This window comes from Bos indicus, chromosome 13 (genome assembly GCF_029378745.1).
Source record: "Bos indicus isolate NIAB-ARS_2022 breed Sahiwal x Tharparkar chromosome 13, NIAB-ARS_B.indTharparkar_mat_pri_1.0, whole genome shotgun sequence".
Taxonomy (NCBI): domain Eukaryota; kingdom Metazoa; phylum Chordata; class Mammalia; order Artiodactyla; family Bovidae; genus Bos; species Bos indicus.
The window spans coordinates 63,767,737-63,782,091 of record NC_091772.1 but is presented as its reverse complement, the minus strand read 5'-3'; positions in this window follow the sequence as shown (position 1 = coordinate 63,782,091).

The window sequence follows — 14,355 nt, the reverse complement described above, 5'->3', positions numbered from 1 at the left end:
ACCAAAGCCTGCACGTTAGAGCCTGTGCTCTACAACAACAGAAGCCCCCACGATGAGAAGCCAGCATACCACAACCAGAAAACAGCCCCCACAACCAGAAAACAGCCCCCACTCACCATAACTAGTGAAAGCCTACGCACAGCATTGAAAACCCAGTGTGGCCAAAAATAAATAATTTTTTTTTAAGTGTTTAAAAAGAAAGAAATAAGCTCCAGAGGTTGTGGCAGGGTGGCGGTGGGGAGGGGTGGTGATGGTGGCATATCAGGGTGGCAAGGGAGTAGGTAGAGACTGAGCTCTTCAAGTGGAATACTCAGGAGCAATAAATAGTCCCCGAACTGACCACTAAGGAGAGGGGATGGAGGTTCCCTGAGGGACTTCTGTCTTGGGAGAGGGTATATAAGTGTAGAATCAGAGCTGAATTGCCTGGAAAATAAGGAAGAAACTGGCTGCTTCTATGTCTCTCTCCTCTCTCTCCTGGCCCTTCCTCACGTGGTACTTAGCCTCTGCTCTCAAATAATGAAGACCATAAAATAGCATAGCAATATTGGCTCCCAACTGCTAGTGTTTGCTGTGAGTCAGATCCTTCTCACGCATCATTCCACTGAATCCTTCCTATGAGTCTATGAAGCAGGTATGATCCCCATCTCCATTTTAAAGATGAGAAAAAGGAGGCCCCCCCAAAAAATGTCTCTATTCCTTACCTCTTGCTGCACAACAAATTACCCCCAAACTTAACTGTTTACAACTACAATAAACATGTATTATCTCACACATTTCTGTGGTCAGGAATGTAAGAGCAGGAATTTTAAAGATGGGTGATTCCAGTCTGGAACACCTGTTGAGGTTCCAGCCAAGATCAACCAGGGCTGTGGTCATCTTAAAGCTTGGCTTGAGCTGGAGGATCTAGCTCCAAGGTGGCCCATGCACATGGCTGGCCAATTAGTCCATAGTTGCCAAGATGTCTTAGTTACTTGCCATGTGGATCTCTCCATTGGGTTGCTTGAGTGTCCTTACAATATGGCAGCTGACTTCCTCAGAGCAACTGACTCAAGAGAGCAAAGTGGAAGCTGGAACATCTCTTCTGACTTAACCTCGGAGGTCACTGTCATTTCTGCAATATCAGAGTGGTTACACAGGTCAGCCCCAATCACTGTGGGAAGAGACTGGCTATGCAGGTATATGAATACCCGGAGGTAAAATTCATGGAAGGTCATGTTGGAGACTGTTTACCACAGTTAGAAAGAAATTCACCCAAGATCATGCACATGGGAAGTGACAGAGGTGGGCTTTGAACTAAGGCAGTTCCTAAGTCACAGTAAATATTGGTTTGAAGGAGTGGACCCAGGCAGGTACTCGACAGATCTCCCCTGTCCTGAAGGTATTCATACCTCAAATCCTATTCATCTCAGTGATTGGGTAGGTCAGATGCTTAATCTGATGTGTCAGACAGATATACTTTGCCAAAGCAACATGACCTGGGCATGTTTATAAAAGATTGCATAAATCATCACTTGATGGTGGAACTGATGAATCAAAGGGAACCTGAATTCTGCACTGACTTACTGTGTGACCTCAGAGAAATTTCTAGCCCCTCTGAGGCCTTTTCCCCCTTCTCTGTATAATGGGGGCGATTCAGCATAGGCCCTGAGGTCCTCTGACTGAGAGTTTCTGGAGTTTCATGCCGAAAGCTGTTGCCAGGAATGCTGCAGGAATTCCCTTTCCACTCTCTCTTGATCTCTCAGAACTTTGCCCAAGTGGAATGGACCTCTCAGGTGCAAGGGTCACTTTTCTGGACCCAAGCCAAGCCAGGCCAGCCTGTTCAGCCCAGCTTCACCCGCAGCTGGCTGGCACCATTGTTCCCCCATAAAGCCGGGCCCCTTTCCAACTGCTGCTGCCCTCAGGGCAGTGGAGAGGCTCAAAGGACTCAGTTGTGTGACTTTTCCCCCTCCCCCAGGACAGGCCGGGGTCACCCAACAGGCTGACTCAGTCCATGCAGGGGAACAAAGGAGATGAGATATGGTCTAGGGAAAGAATTTGACATTTACTATTTCCCCCCAAAACACTCAAAGTAATCATTACTGGCAAAACCCTCTGACACTTATTCTGTAGTTTAGTGGGATATGTTAAAAATTGGGGTGATGGCATTATAATCATTCAGTGCTTTAGAGACCCCTATTTTAATGATTTTACATTGCATACTTGTTTGCCTTTTAATATCTTTAAATACCTAGAACAGTTGATAAGTCATAAACTAATTGTAGCATTTAAAAAAAATTAGGTAGTGATACAGAAAATAATGGCACATACTGTAATGATGAATCTTAAATTTGGTGAAATATAATTAGGCCCTGTTCTTAGAGTCTGAGTCCTACTACTACCTCTCCCCTTCCCCCATCCTCACACCTACCCTGACTTCTGCTTTTGAGGCTCACTCCTTTTCACCACCCACAAGTTCGTCCTTATCCTGTACTCTTTGCCTTAACTCGCTTCCAACCAATCCTTCAAACTTTTTAAAGCTTTTTCTCTGCTTGAGACCCTGAGGGAATTGTGAGCGGGAGGCTGTCCCCAACTTCTGACTAAGACAGAGAGGTTATTTAGCACAATGAAAGGGCGCAGAAGACTGAAAAGAAATTTAATTCCATGAGTAATGGCTAACTTATCTACACTGTGTAAGAGGCACTATTCTTAATGTTTTCCTTCCTGAGCCGGGGATCAAACCCGGGTCTCCTGAATTAAAGGCAGATTCTTTACCATGTGAGCCACTGGGGAAGACTATTTTCCTTCGACTCTATGCTAAATACATCCAGCATCTGGTGTTTACCCCTACAATACATTATAGCTTCTTGTTTTGTTTTGTTTTTTTTTTAATATATCAGAAGGAAGGCCACAGAACCACTGAACTGCCAGACTCAATTACCGGCTTACTGACTCCTGCCGAGGGCTTCCCAAGTGGTGTTATGGTAAAGAACCCACCTGCCAATGCAGGAGACATAAGAGACACGGGTTCCATCCCTGGGTGAGGAAGATCCCCTGGAGGAGTGCGTGGCAACCCACTCCAGTATTCTTGCCTGGAAAAACCCATAGACAGAGGAGCCTGGCAGGCTACAGTCCATAGGGTTGCACAGAGTTGGACACGACTGAAGCGACTTAGCATGACAGCAGCCTATGACTGTCTTTGAAACAATGCAAAGGAAGAAATCAAGATTCTAACACCTTTGTTCTTCATTACTGACTCCTGACTGCAAGCCCTCGTCTTCTATAAGTGCCTACACTCCTCACGGGCTGGGGTCCAGTTCTCAAGGCATGAGCCTGCTATGTTCCCCTCTCTGCTGGCTGAGAATTAAAGCCACCTTTCTATTTCCTTCAAACTTGTATTTTTTTATTTGGCTTCACTGGGCAGAGGAAGCCAAGATTTTGGCTGGCAACAAACCCATGGATAAAAAAGCAAAATTTTTCCTTTGTCCTAGAAGTAACACTGTCAGAAATACAGTGCATATCCTGCCAGATCTTGTTTCTATGTATACTTGTGGCATAAACATACAGAAATGTATCGTTTTGTGTTCCAAGGAGGTTATGTTGTTCTGTAATTAACTTTTCCTACTTCACATTATGATTTAGAGATTTCTTTTCTGTACAAATATATATAGATTTATTAGTTCTTTTTAACTGCTACTTTTTAACTGTTCTTTTTAACTCCCTGTATTTCAGGGAGTAAAATAGTGAAATACACTCAAATAACTACAAGATACCAGGCCCGATTCTCCATGCTTCACAAGTGCATCTCATGTCAGCCCTACAGACTTTAATCACTCACATTCCTTGCATTCTAAAGATGAAGAAACAACAAGGTCCTACTATAAGGCACACGTGTGCGGGCTAAGTCACTTCAGTCATGTCCGACTCTTTGCAACCCTGGACTGTAGCCCACCAGACTCTTCTGTCCATGGTATTCTCCAGGCAAGAATATTGGAGTGGGTTGCCATGCCCTGCTCCAGGGGATCTTCTGACCCAGGGATCAAACTCACATCTCTTAAGTCTCCTGCATTGGCAGACAGTTTCTTTACTGCTAGTGCCACCTGGGAAGCCCTACTATATAGCACAGGGAACTATATTCAATATACCATGATAAACCATAATGGAAAAGAATCATTTTTAAATGTATATGTATGAATAGCTAAATCAGTTTGCTCTACAGCAGACATTAATACAACATTGTAAATCAGCTATACTTCAACTAAAAAATATTGAGAAAAAGTGAAGAAAGTGGTGCCTGGAGAGGATAAATATCTTAAGTGAGAGAAGGAAGAAGCCTGATTTGAACTGAATCCACATTTTAAACATTTAAACACCTGATTTCTCAGCGCCATCCTAAACAGAACAGTTTAATTCATTGCACTATTCGTGGATATTTGGGATACTTCCAATTTTTCCCTATTCCATACAATATAATATGAAATGAACATCCTTGCTCATGCCTCTTTATGTCCACATGAATATGTTTCCTATGGTGGTTTGTCATAATGACCAGCTGAGTCAAAGGCCATCATATTTTTAATAGTAACACTGCCAAATCCCTTTCAAACAGAACTTTCCAGGACTTCCCTGGTGGTCCAGTGACTAAGACTCCAAGCTCCCAATGCAGGGGGCCCAGGTTCAATCCCTGATCAGGGAACTAGATCCCACATGTCATAACTAAAGATCTCACATGCCACAATGAAGACTGAAGGGTCCATGTACCACAACTAAGACTCAGTGCAGCCAAATAAATAAATATTTCCAAGTAACACTCCCAACAATTGGACAGAGCTTCCCTGGTGGCTCAGATGGTAAAGAGCCTGCCTGCAATGTGCGAGGCCCAGCTTCAATCCCTGGGTTGGGAAGATCCCCTGGAGAAGGACATGGCAACCCACTCTAGTATTCTTGCCTGGAGAATTCCAAGGACAGAAGAGCCTGGTGGGCTATGGTCCATGGGATCACAAAGGGTCGGACATGACTGAGTGACTCACACACACACACATACACACACATACCCCGACTGGACACCCTGTTTCCTCCATGAAGCACAGGATTTGGAGTCACTGCACCTGGCTTTGAATCTTGCCTTTGCAACACAACTTTGGGCAAGTTGTGTCGTGTGTATTTGTAGTTTCTTTCTCTCTTCTTTCTCCTTCTCTCTTTTTATGTAATGTTCCATTGTATGAATATTTTAAAGTTCATCTCTTCTGCTGCTGATGGATATTTGGCTTGTTTTCAGTGCAGGAGGCTGCTATGAACATGCATGAACATATCTTTCGGTAGACATCTGTATTCATTCTTCTTGGGTATAAAAATCTAGGAGTGCTGCTGAATCATAAAGGAGGTATATGCTTAACTTAAGTGTGTATTGTCAAATAGTTTTCCAAAGGGATTGTAACTATTTATTCTCCTATCGGCAGTGTATGAAAGTTCTAGTTGCTCCACATCACTGTCAACACTTGATACTATTAGTCTTTTAAGTTTTAGCTATTCTGGTAGCACTATGCTCTTTGAATCTTTATATCACCTCTGAAGGGGGTACCCTGGAGGCTCAGCTGGTAAAGAACCTGCCTGCCAATGCAAGAGACATAAGAGATGCGGGTTCAATCCCTGGGTGGGGAAGATCACCTGGAGAAGGAAATGGCAACCCACTCCAGTACTTTTTCCTGGAAAATCTCATGGACAGAGGAGCCTGGCAGGCCACAGTCCATGAGTTGGACACAGCTGAGTGAGCACACACACACACATCACCCCTGAGAGGTAGATGTGTGTGTAGACACTGTTGCTTAGTGACTAAATTCATCAACATCCTCCTCTCTAGGAACCTTTCAGCTAAGTGGGGGGGGGCTCTCTAAACAACACAGGAATGAGGCATCCCCACTCGGTGCAGTCAAAAATCCCCATATAACTTTACAGTCGACCCTCTTTAGAACTATGACCCTGCATCCATGGATTCAATCAACAAGCAGATCACATAGTACTGTAGCACATATGTTTCAAAAAAAATCTGCATATACGTGGGCCTGGGCAGTTAAAACTCATGTTTTTCAAGAATTAACTGTAATTCTGTCCAATGAGACAGAAGAGAACGTCTTCTGGGTGAGACTTCCAGGAACATGTTGGCTTTCTTGAGAAAAGAATTAAGTTCATCCTTCATTCCTTTATTTTCTTTCTTCTTCTGCCAGGATGATGGACATGATGTCATCCATGGAACAGCATCTTCCATGAGGTCACAACATGAGAAACAGACCAAGAGACTCACAGAAACACTGGCAATGACATGATCAAACCAGTGAAACAACACAAGCAGATCCCTGTTTGGAGACTGCCTATAAGACAAATCCCCTAACCTACTATTGGTCAGGTTTTCTATTACTTGTAACTAAGAGCATGCTTTTGGAAAAGGCAATGGCACCCCACTCCAGTACTCTTGCCTGGAAAACCCCATGGATGGAGGAGCCTGGTTGGCTGCAGCCCACAGGGTCACAAAGAGTCGGACACGACTGAGCAACTTCACTTTCACTTTTCACTTTCATGCATTGGAGAAGGAAATGGCAACCCACTCCAGTGTTCTTGCCTGGAGAATCCCAGGGACGGGGGAGCCTGGTGGGCTGCCGTCTATGGGGTCACACAGAATCGGACACGACTGAAGCGACTTAGCAGCAGCAGCAGCAGCAAGAGCATGCTTTGGCAGACTTTGACTATCTCTACTTTACAATTGAGGAAACAGGCTCAGATAGTTCAACAGACTTGGCCAGAGGTATGGTACAAGTCCAGATCTTTCTGATTCCAAATCATACGTTTTTTCCCTGGCTTCCCAGAATCCAAGGAAAGGAAATTTGGCTTAGAAAGGTGTGGCAGTAAATTTTTAGCCAGGCATCTCGTTTTGTGAAATAAAATGCTATTTTTTTCAGAATCCTTTACAACTGGCTCTGGCCATTTGACTAAGTCTAGCCAGTGAGATGCGGAGAAGGCAATGGCACCCCACTCCAGTACTTTTGCCTGGAAAATCCCATGGATGGAGAAGCCTGGTAGGCTGTAGTCCATGGGTTTGCTAGAGTCGGACACGACTGAGCAACTTCACTTTCACTTTTCACTTTCATGCATTGGAGAAGGAAATGGCAACCCACTCCAGTGTTCTTGCCTGGAGAATCCCAGGGACGGGGAAGCCTGGTGGGCTGCCGTCTATGGAGTCACGCAGAGTCGGACACGACTGAAGCGACTTAGCAGTAGCAGCAGAAGCCAGTGAGATGAATGCCGAGAGATGTTGTGGTGATTTCTGGGATACTGAGGGGTGGGGAGCATCATACCTTTCTTCTACCTTTTTTTTCCTTCTGCCTAGAAAGAGAGAAAATCCATTTTCTGACTGGAATTCAGGCAGTCCTCTTGGACTGTGAGATGACCTTAATAATTAATGATGAAACCCATACTGAGAATGGTGGAGTAGGAAGATAAGTTTCTGGGTTTCTTTCTTTTTTTTTTTTGGTTGCATCATATGGCTTGTAGGATCTCAGTTCCCTGACCAAGAACTGAACCTGGGCCACAGCGGTGAAAGCCTGAAATCCTAACCACCAGGCCACCCCACTAAGTTTTTGGGTTCCTGATGACACTGAGAATCTTCAACCCTGGACAGTCTAACAACCCTGGACAGCTTACCTCCAAGTCTTATTTAGCTAGCTTTATTTTTTCCTTTCCATGCAGCTAAATCTAATTCTTGCTGACACACCAGCATTTAGTTTAGGCATGAGTACGTGATGCAATTCAAGTCCCTGGGGACATTCATTGCCAAGTGTGGGGATGGGAGGGGGACTGCATACCTAAGAAAGTTTTCCTTTGATCTTCAAAAGCAATAGCAAGAAGAGAAGGTCCCTTTCTTCTGCCTCTGAACATTATCTTAGATGTATTATATGGGTCTACGGGCGGGCATATTCATCTGGTAAGGATGTGAGGAGCTGGTTTGATGACAGAGCCAAGACCAGAGGACAGCAGAATGGAAGGAGAGGAAGAACCTGGGTCCCTGATGGAAGCACAGGGCTGCCAACTTTATTAATGTACCCTGGAGCCACCTTGTCTCCAGATTTTTGTTCCATAAATAATAGCAATCCTTTTTGTTGCATGTGTGCCTGTGTGCTCAGTCGTGTCCAAGCCTGTGTGACCCATATGGACTGTAGCCTGCCAGCCTCCTCTGTCCATGAGATTTTCCTGGCAAGTATACTGGAGTGGGTTGCCATTTCCTTCTCCAGGGGATCTTCCCCACCCAGGGATCCAACTCACGTCTCCTGCACCGCAGGCAGATTCTTTAGCCACTGAGACATGTGGGAAGCCCACCCCCTTTTTGTTAACCCATTTTATTTGGGCTTTAGGTTATTTTCAGCCAAAATTCTGGCTAACAGGTGTAGGATAAGGTCCAGGGTATGGCCATTAGAATAGGTGGTTGCTACGAAATGGAGGTGGGACACTAAAGAGATGGCAGGACTTGGGGAAAAGAGGAATGATATGGGGCAGGGGCCAAAGTCCTCGGTGAGTGAAAAGGAGGTTAACAGATAGCACTAAAGTTGTAGAGGTAGAAGGTAGAGGGGAATGTAACTGAATAGCATGAATTCCCAAAGATCTGGAGCTTTGACACGAAGAGGAAGAGTATTGTCCAGATAATTCAGACTGTAAGAAACAAAAATGAATTCTGGCTAATTTGGCAGAAAACTTGTTTATGAAAAGCTCATGGATAACTTGAGGCAGGACATAGAGGGGCTCCAAGCCAGACATTGACAACAGCCTTCTGTTCATATTTCTTGAGGCAAGGGATAAATGGGCTCCAGGTTAGATATTTACAGCCAGCCTCCTGTTTATACTTTAAGATAGAAATAACAACAGGAACAGGGAAAATAGCTGGGCTTTGTCTCCTATGGACACTTTAAGATAACAGTAATGGTAGAGTCAGAGAAGGGCTAAGCACTGCTTGAGTAAAAGATCAAGAGGTCACATATTTCTCACCCTTGTGATCAGGGAGGTCTTGATTGCACATGTGCAGAAAGGCTCCTTGGGGAGTCAAAAGGGGGAGGGGACACCAGACCATAATAAGTTGTGTTAACTCCCCCAAAGGCTCTTGTGCTGAAATCCATCTTGGCTAAAGGGTGCGTGCACACATATGGAAGGGCCCTGAGACAAATCAGCAATGGGGTAAAAGCAAATCAAGACAATCGGCCAGAGGAAAGCAAAGATCTGGAAGACTGCCCCTTATAAATGATTTAAACTTCCCAAAGGTGTGACTTTTTCTCTGAGCTCACTCATGTGTCTCTAGGCATGGACTCTGCTTTTCTAATAAACACTTCTCTTTCCTCTCTACCTTCTGTCTCCTTGTCAAGTTTTTTTTTCAAAGCAGACAAGAACTGGGGCCCGGACTTCCGCTGCTGGCCCTCATAGTGTGTAGTGGTTAAGATCTGGCACTGCCATGGTCAGGGTTTGATCCCGATCTCACTTCCAGTTGCTGCTCACTGCTATCTCTCTGAAATCAAACCTACAGAATCTTCTGCAGGTAGAGAGAACCAGGCTTGGAGACTACCTTTCTAAGGTCAGTGCAACCCAGACATGGCCCCCATAAAGAGTCTCTGTGGACCTGTGAGTATCTCATGGGTGGAGCCTAGGTCACATGACTACACTCTGGCAAGGGGATGGCATTTCTAGTTCCTAGTGTGGCAGCAGAGCTCTGTTTCAGAGGCAGGGGATTTTTGCCAAACAGAGGAAAGGAGTTCAGATGATGGGTGGCTAAAAAGCATGATCAGTACCCATCATTAGAAGCAACAATGAGGAGGGAGCCCTGGGGAATGAAGAAGGTTCTGAGATGCATGTAGTTGTCAGGATATTAGGGGTCTGTGCTTGAGAGAGCCTGACAGAAGCGGTATCCTCTTTGAAGAGGGGAGACTGTAAAGCTCTTTGTGAAGGTTAGAATATCTCCCCTATATACGCTTCTACCAAGTGAAGTCAACTTTGAGTCAGGGCCCCCTACGTACCCTTGTACAAAGTCCCTGAAGAGAGGGGACATTCTGGAAAAGTCAAGAGGTATGTTTTGTATGAAAAATAGAGGTTCAGAGGCTATTCAATTCAGTTCAGTTCAGTCACTCAGTCGTGTCCAACTCTTTGCGACCCCATGAATTGTAGCATGCCAGGCTTCTTTGTCCATCACCAACTCGAGAGTCCACCCAAACTATGTCCATTGAGTCGGTGATGCCATCCAGCCATCTCATCCTCTGTCGTCCCCTTCTTCTCCTGCCCTCAATCTTTCCCAGCATTAGGGTCTTTTCAAATGAGTCAGCTCTTCGCATCAGATGGCTAAAGTATTGGAGTTTCAGCTTCAACATCAGTCCTTCCAATGAACACCCAGGAGTGATCTCCTTTAGGATGGACTGGTTGGATCTCCTTGCAGTCCAAGGGACTCTCAAGAGTCTTCTCCAACACCACAGTTCAAAAGCATCAATTCTTTGGTGCTCAGTTTTCTTTATAGTCCAACTCTCACATCCATACATGACCACTGGAAAAACCATAGCCTTGACTACATGGACCTTTGTTGGCAAAGTAATGTCTCTGCTTTTTAATATGCTGTCTAGGTTGGTCATAACTTTCTTTCCAAGGAGTAAGCATCTTTTAATTTCATGGCTGCAATCACCATCTGCAGTGATTTTGGAGCCCAGAAAAATAAAGTCAGCCACTGTTTCCCCATCTATTTTTGCCATGAAGTAATGGGACTGGATGCCATGATCTTCGTTTTCTGAATGTTGAGCTTTAAGCCAACTTTTTCACTCTCCTCTTTCTCTTTCATCAAGAGGCTCTTTAGTTCTTTGCTTTCTGCCATAAGGATGGTGTCATCTGCATATCTGAGGTTATTGATATTTCTCCTGGCAATCTTCATTCCATCTTGTGTTTCCTCCAGCCCAATGTTTCTCATGATGTACTCTGTATATAAGTTAAATAAGCAGGGTGACAATATACAGCTTTGACGTACTCCTTTTCCTATTTGGAACCAGTCAGTTGTTCCATGTCCAGTTCTAACTGTTGCTTCCTGACCTGCATATAGGTTTCTCAAGGGGCATGTCAGGTGGTCTGGTATTTCCATCTGCCGGGGTCCAGCCCCGGTGGATTCGGAGAATTCGAAGGGGAGACGGGAGATCAGGAAACAACAGCTTATTTAAATGTTAATTAAAGATATAAAGAGTGGTTAAATAAGGATAGCTCAGTGAGAAAATTTAGTGGAAAAAAGAGGCTGAATAATTCAGCCAGAAGGTGAGAGAAAGAATGACATGGGGAGACCAAGTTTTGGTGAACAAGGCCCACACTTTATTTTCCACAGTAGTTTTTATACCTTAAGTTATGCATAGAGGATAATGGGGGAAGGGGTAGAGTCATGCAGTAAGCCAGGCTTTCTTCCTGCAAACTTATCATATGCAAAAGTTTAGGTGATTTGCATCAACTTCTGGCCCGGAGGCCTGTTAACATTTTAAGACCATTTCTTCAGAAAACTTATTTTTCTCTAAAGGTGATTAGTCAGGCACCACCCTCCAAAAGCATTAGATAAAGTTGCATTCCTATAGGGCAAAGGTGTGGTGGGCTACAACAAGAAAAAGAATTAACTCAAGGGTCCAAGGTTACAAACATTAAAGCTACTACTTACACCAATTATATTAATCAATACACTGCCAGGGACACAGCAGGTAAGGGATATGGAGACTTAGCAGCAAACATTAGCCCAACAAGTGAAAAACCCTTCACCAATACCATTTCTAATCAATCTTTTAACTGCTCAAAGGAATTTGTCTGTATTTAGACAGTTTAGAACATCTCATGCCTCTCACAGTTGGGAGGCTCTGAGCAATCACATGTGGCCGGAAAAACCTATTCAGGCAGGCTAGAGGACTTCCAAAGGAGTTTGTAGGTTGAAACACTATCACACCCAGGAACTTTATTAACTGGAGCTGTAAGTTAACTCTTTTTTTTCAGAGAGAGGTAGTGGGGGACAGCCCCCCATAAAGGTAGAGGTCTAGGTGAGAGGACAAAGCAGTAAAGTAGGCAGACTCTGGTTTTGGGGGGTAGATGCTCGAGAATTTCCAGGGGGACTCCTGAGGCTCGATCCCGCCTTTTCGTATGCTGAGCCTCCTTCCTCATGATCTTTGCCAGGGGCGGAGCTCCTGCTCCTGGCACCCATCTCTTTCAGAATTTTCCACAGTTTATTGTGATCCACACAGTCAAAGGCTTTGGCATAGTCAATAAAGCAGAAATAGATGTTTTCTGGAACTCTCTTGCTTTTTCCATGATCCAGCAGATGTTGGCAATTTGATCTCTGGTTCCTCTGCCTTTTCTAAAACCAGCTTGAACAACTGGAAGTTCACGGTTCACGTATTGCTGAAGCCTAGTTGGAGAATTTTGAGCATTACTTTACTAGCGTAGGAGATGAGTGCAATTGTGCAATAGTTTGAGCATTCTTTGGCATTGCCTTTCTTTGGGATTGGAATGAAAACTGATCTTTTCCAGTCCTGTGGCCACTGCTGAGTTTTCCAAACTTGCTGGCATATTGAGTGCAGCACAGCATCATCTTTCAGGATTTGAAACAGCTCAACTTGAATTCCATCACCTCCACTAGCTTTGTTCATAGTGGTGCTTCCTAAGGCCCACTTGACTTCACATTCCAGGATGTCTGGCTCCAGGTGAGTGATCACACCATCATGATTATCTGGGTCATGAAGATCTCTTTTGTACAGTTCTGTGTATTCTTGCCACCTCTTCTTAATATCTTCTGCTTCTGTTAGGTCCCTACTATTTCTGTCATTTATTGAGCCCATCTTTGCATGAAATGTTCCCTTGGTATCTCTAATTTTCCTGAACAGATTTCTAGTCTTTCCCATTCTGTTGTTTTCCTCTATTTCTTTGCATTGATCGCTGAGGAAGGCTTTCTTATCTCTCCTTGCTATTCTTTGGAACTCTGCATTCAGATGCTTATATCTTTCCTTTTCTCCTTTGCTTTTCACTTCCCTTCTTTTCACAGCTATTTGTAAGGCTTCCTCAGACAGCCATTTTGCTTTTTTGCATTTCTTTGTCTTGGGGATGGTCTTGATTCCTGTCTCCTGTACAATGTCACAAACCTCCATCCATAGTTCATCAGGCACTATCAGATCTAGTCCCTTAAATCTATTTCTCACTTCCACTGTATAATCATAAGGGATTTGATTTAGGTCATACCTGAATGGTCTAGTGGTTTTCTCCACTTTCTTCAATTTCAATCTGAATTTGGCAATAAGGAGTTCATGATCCGAGCCACAGTCATCTCCCGGTCTTGTTTTTGCTGACCTTATAGAGCTTCTCCATCTTTGGATGCAAAGAATATAATTAATCTGATTTCGGTGTTGACCACCTGGTGATGTCCATGTGTAGAGTCTTCTCTTGTGTTGTCGGAAGACCAGTTTGCTATGACCAGTGCGTTCTCTTGGCAGAACTCTATTAGCCTTTGCCCTGCTTCATTCTGTACTCCAAGGCCAAATTTGCCTGTTACTCCAGGTGTTTCTTGACTTTCTACTTTTGCATTCCAGTCCCCTATAATGAAAAGGACATCTTTTTTGGGTGTTAGTTCTAGATGGTCTTGTAGGTAGGTCTTCATAGAACCGTTTAACTTCAGCTTCTTCAGCGTTAATCATCGGGGCATAGACTTGGATTGCTGCTGCTGCTGCTGCTAAGTCACTTCAGTCGTGTCCAGCTCTGTGCGACCCCACAGATGGCAGCCCACCAGGCTCCCCCGAAACTGGGATTCTCCAGGCAAGAACACTGGAGCGGGTTGCCATTAGACTTGGATTACTGTGATATTGAATGGTTTGCCTTGGAAACGAACAGAGATCATTCTGTCATTTTTGAGATTGCATCCAAGTACTGCATTTTGGATTCTTTTGTTGACCATGATGGCTACTCCATTTCTTCTGAGGGATTTCTGCCCACAGAAGTAGATATAACGGTCATCTGAATTAAATTCACCCATTCCAGTCCATCTTAGTTCACTGATTCCTAGAATGTCGATGTTCACTCTTGCCATCTCTTGTTTGACCACTTCCAATTTGCCTTGATTCATGGACCTGACATTCCAGGTTCCTATGCAATATTGCTCTTTACAGCATTGGACCTTGCTTCTATCACCAGTCCCATTCACAACTGGGTTTCGTTTTTGCTTTGGCTCCATCCCTTCATTCTTTCTGGAGTTATTTCTCCACTGATCTCCAGTGGCATATCGGGCACCTACCGACTTGGGGAGTTCATCTTTCAGTGTCCTGTCTTTTTGCCTTTTCACACTGTTCATGGGGTTCTCAAGGC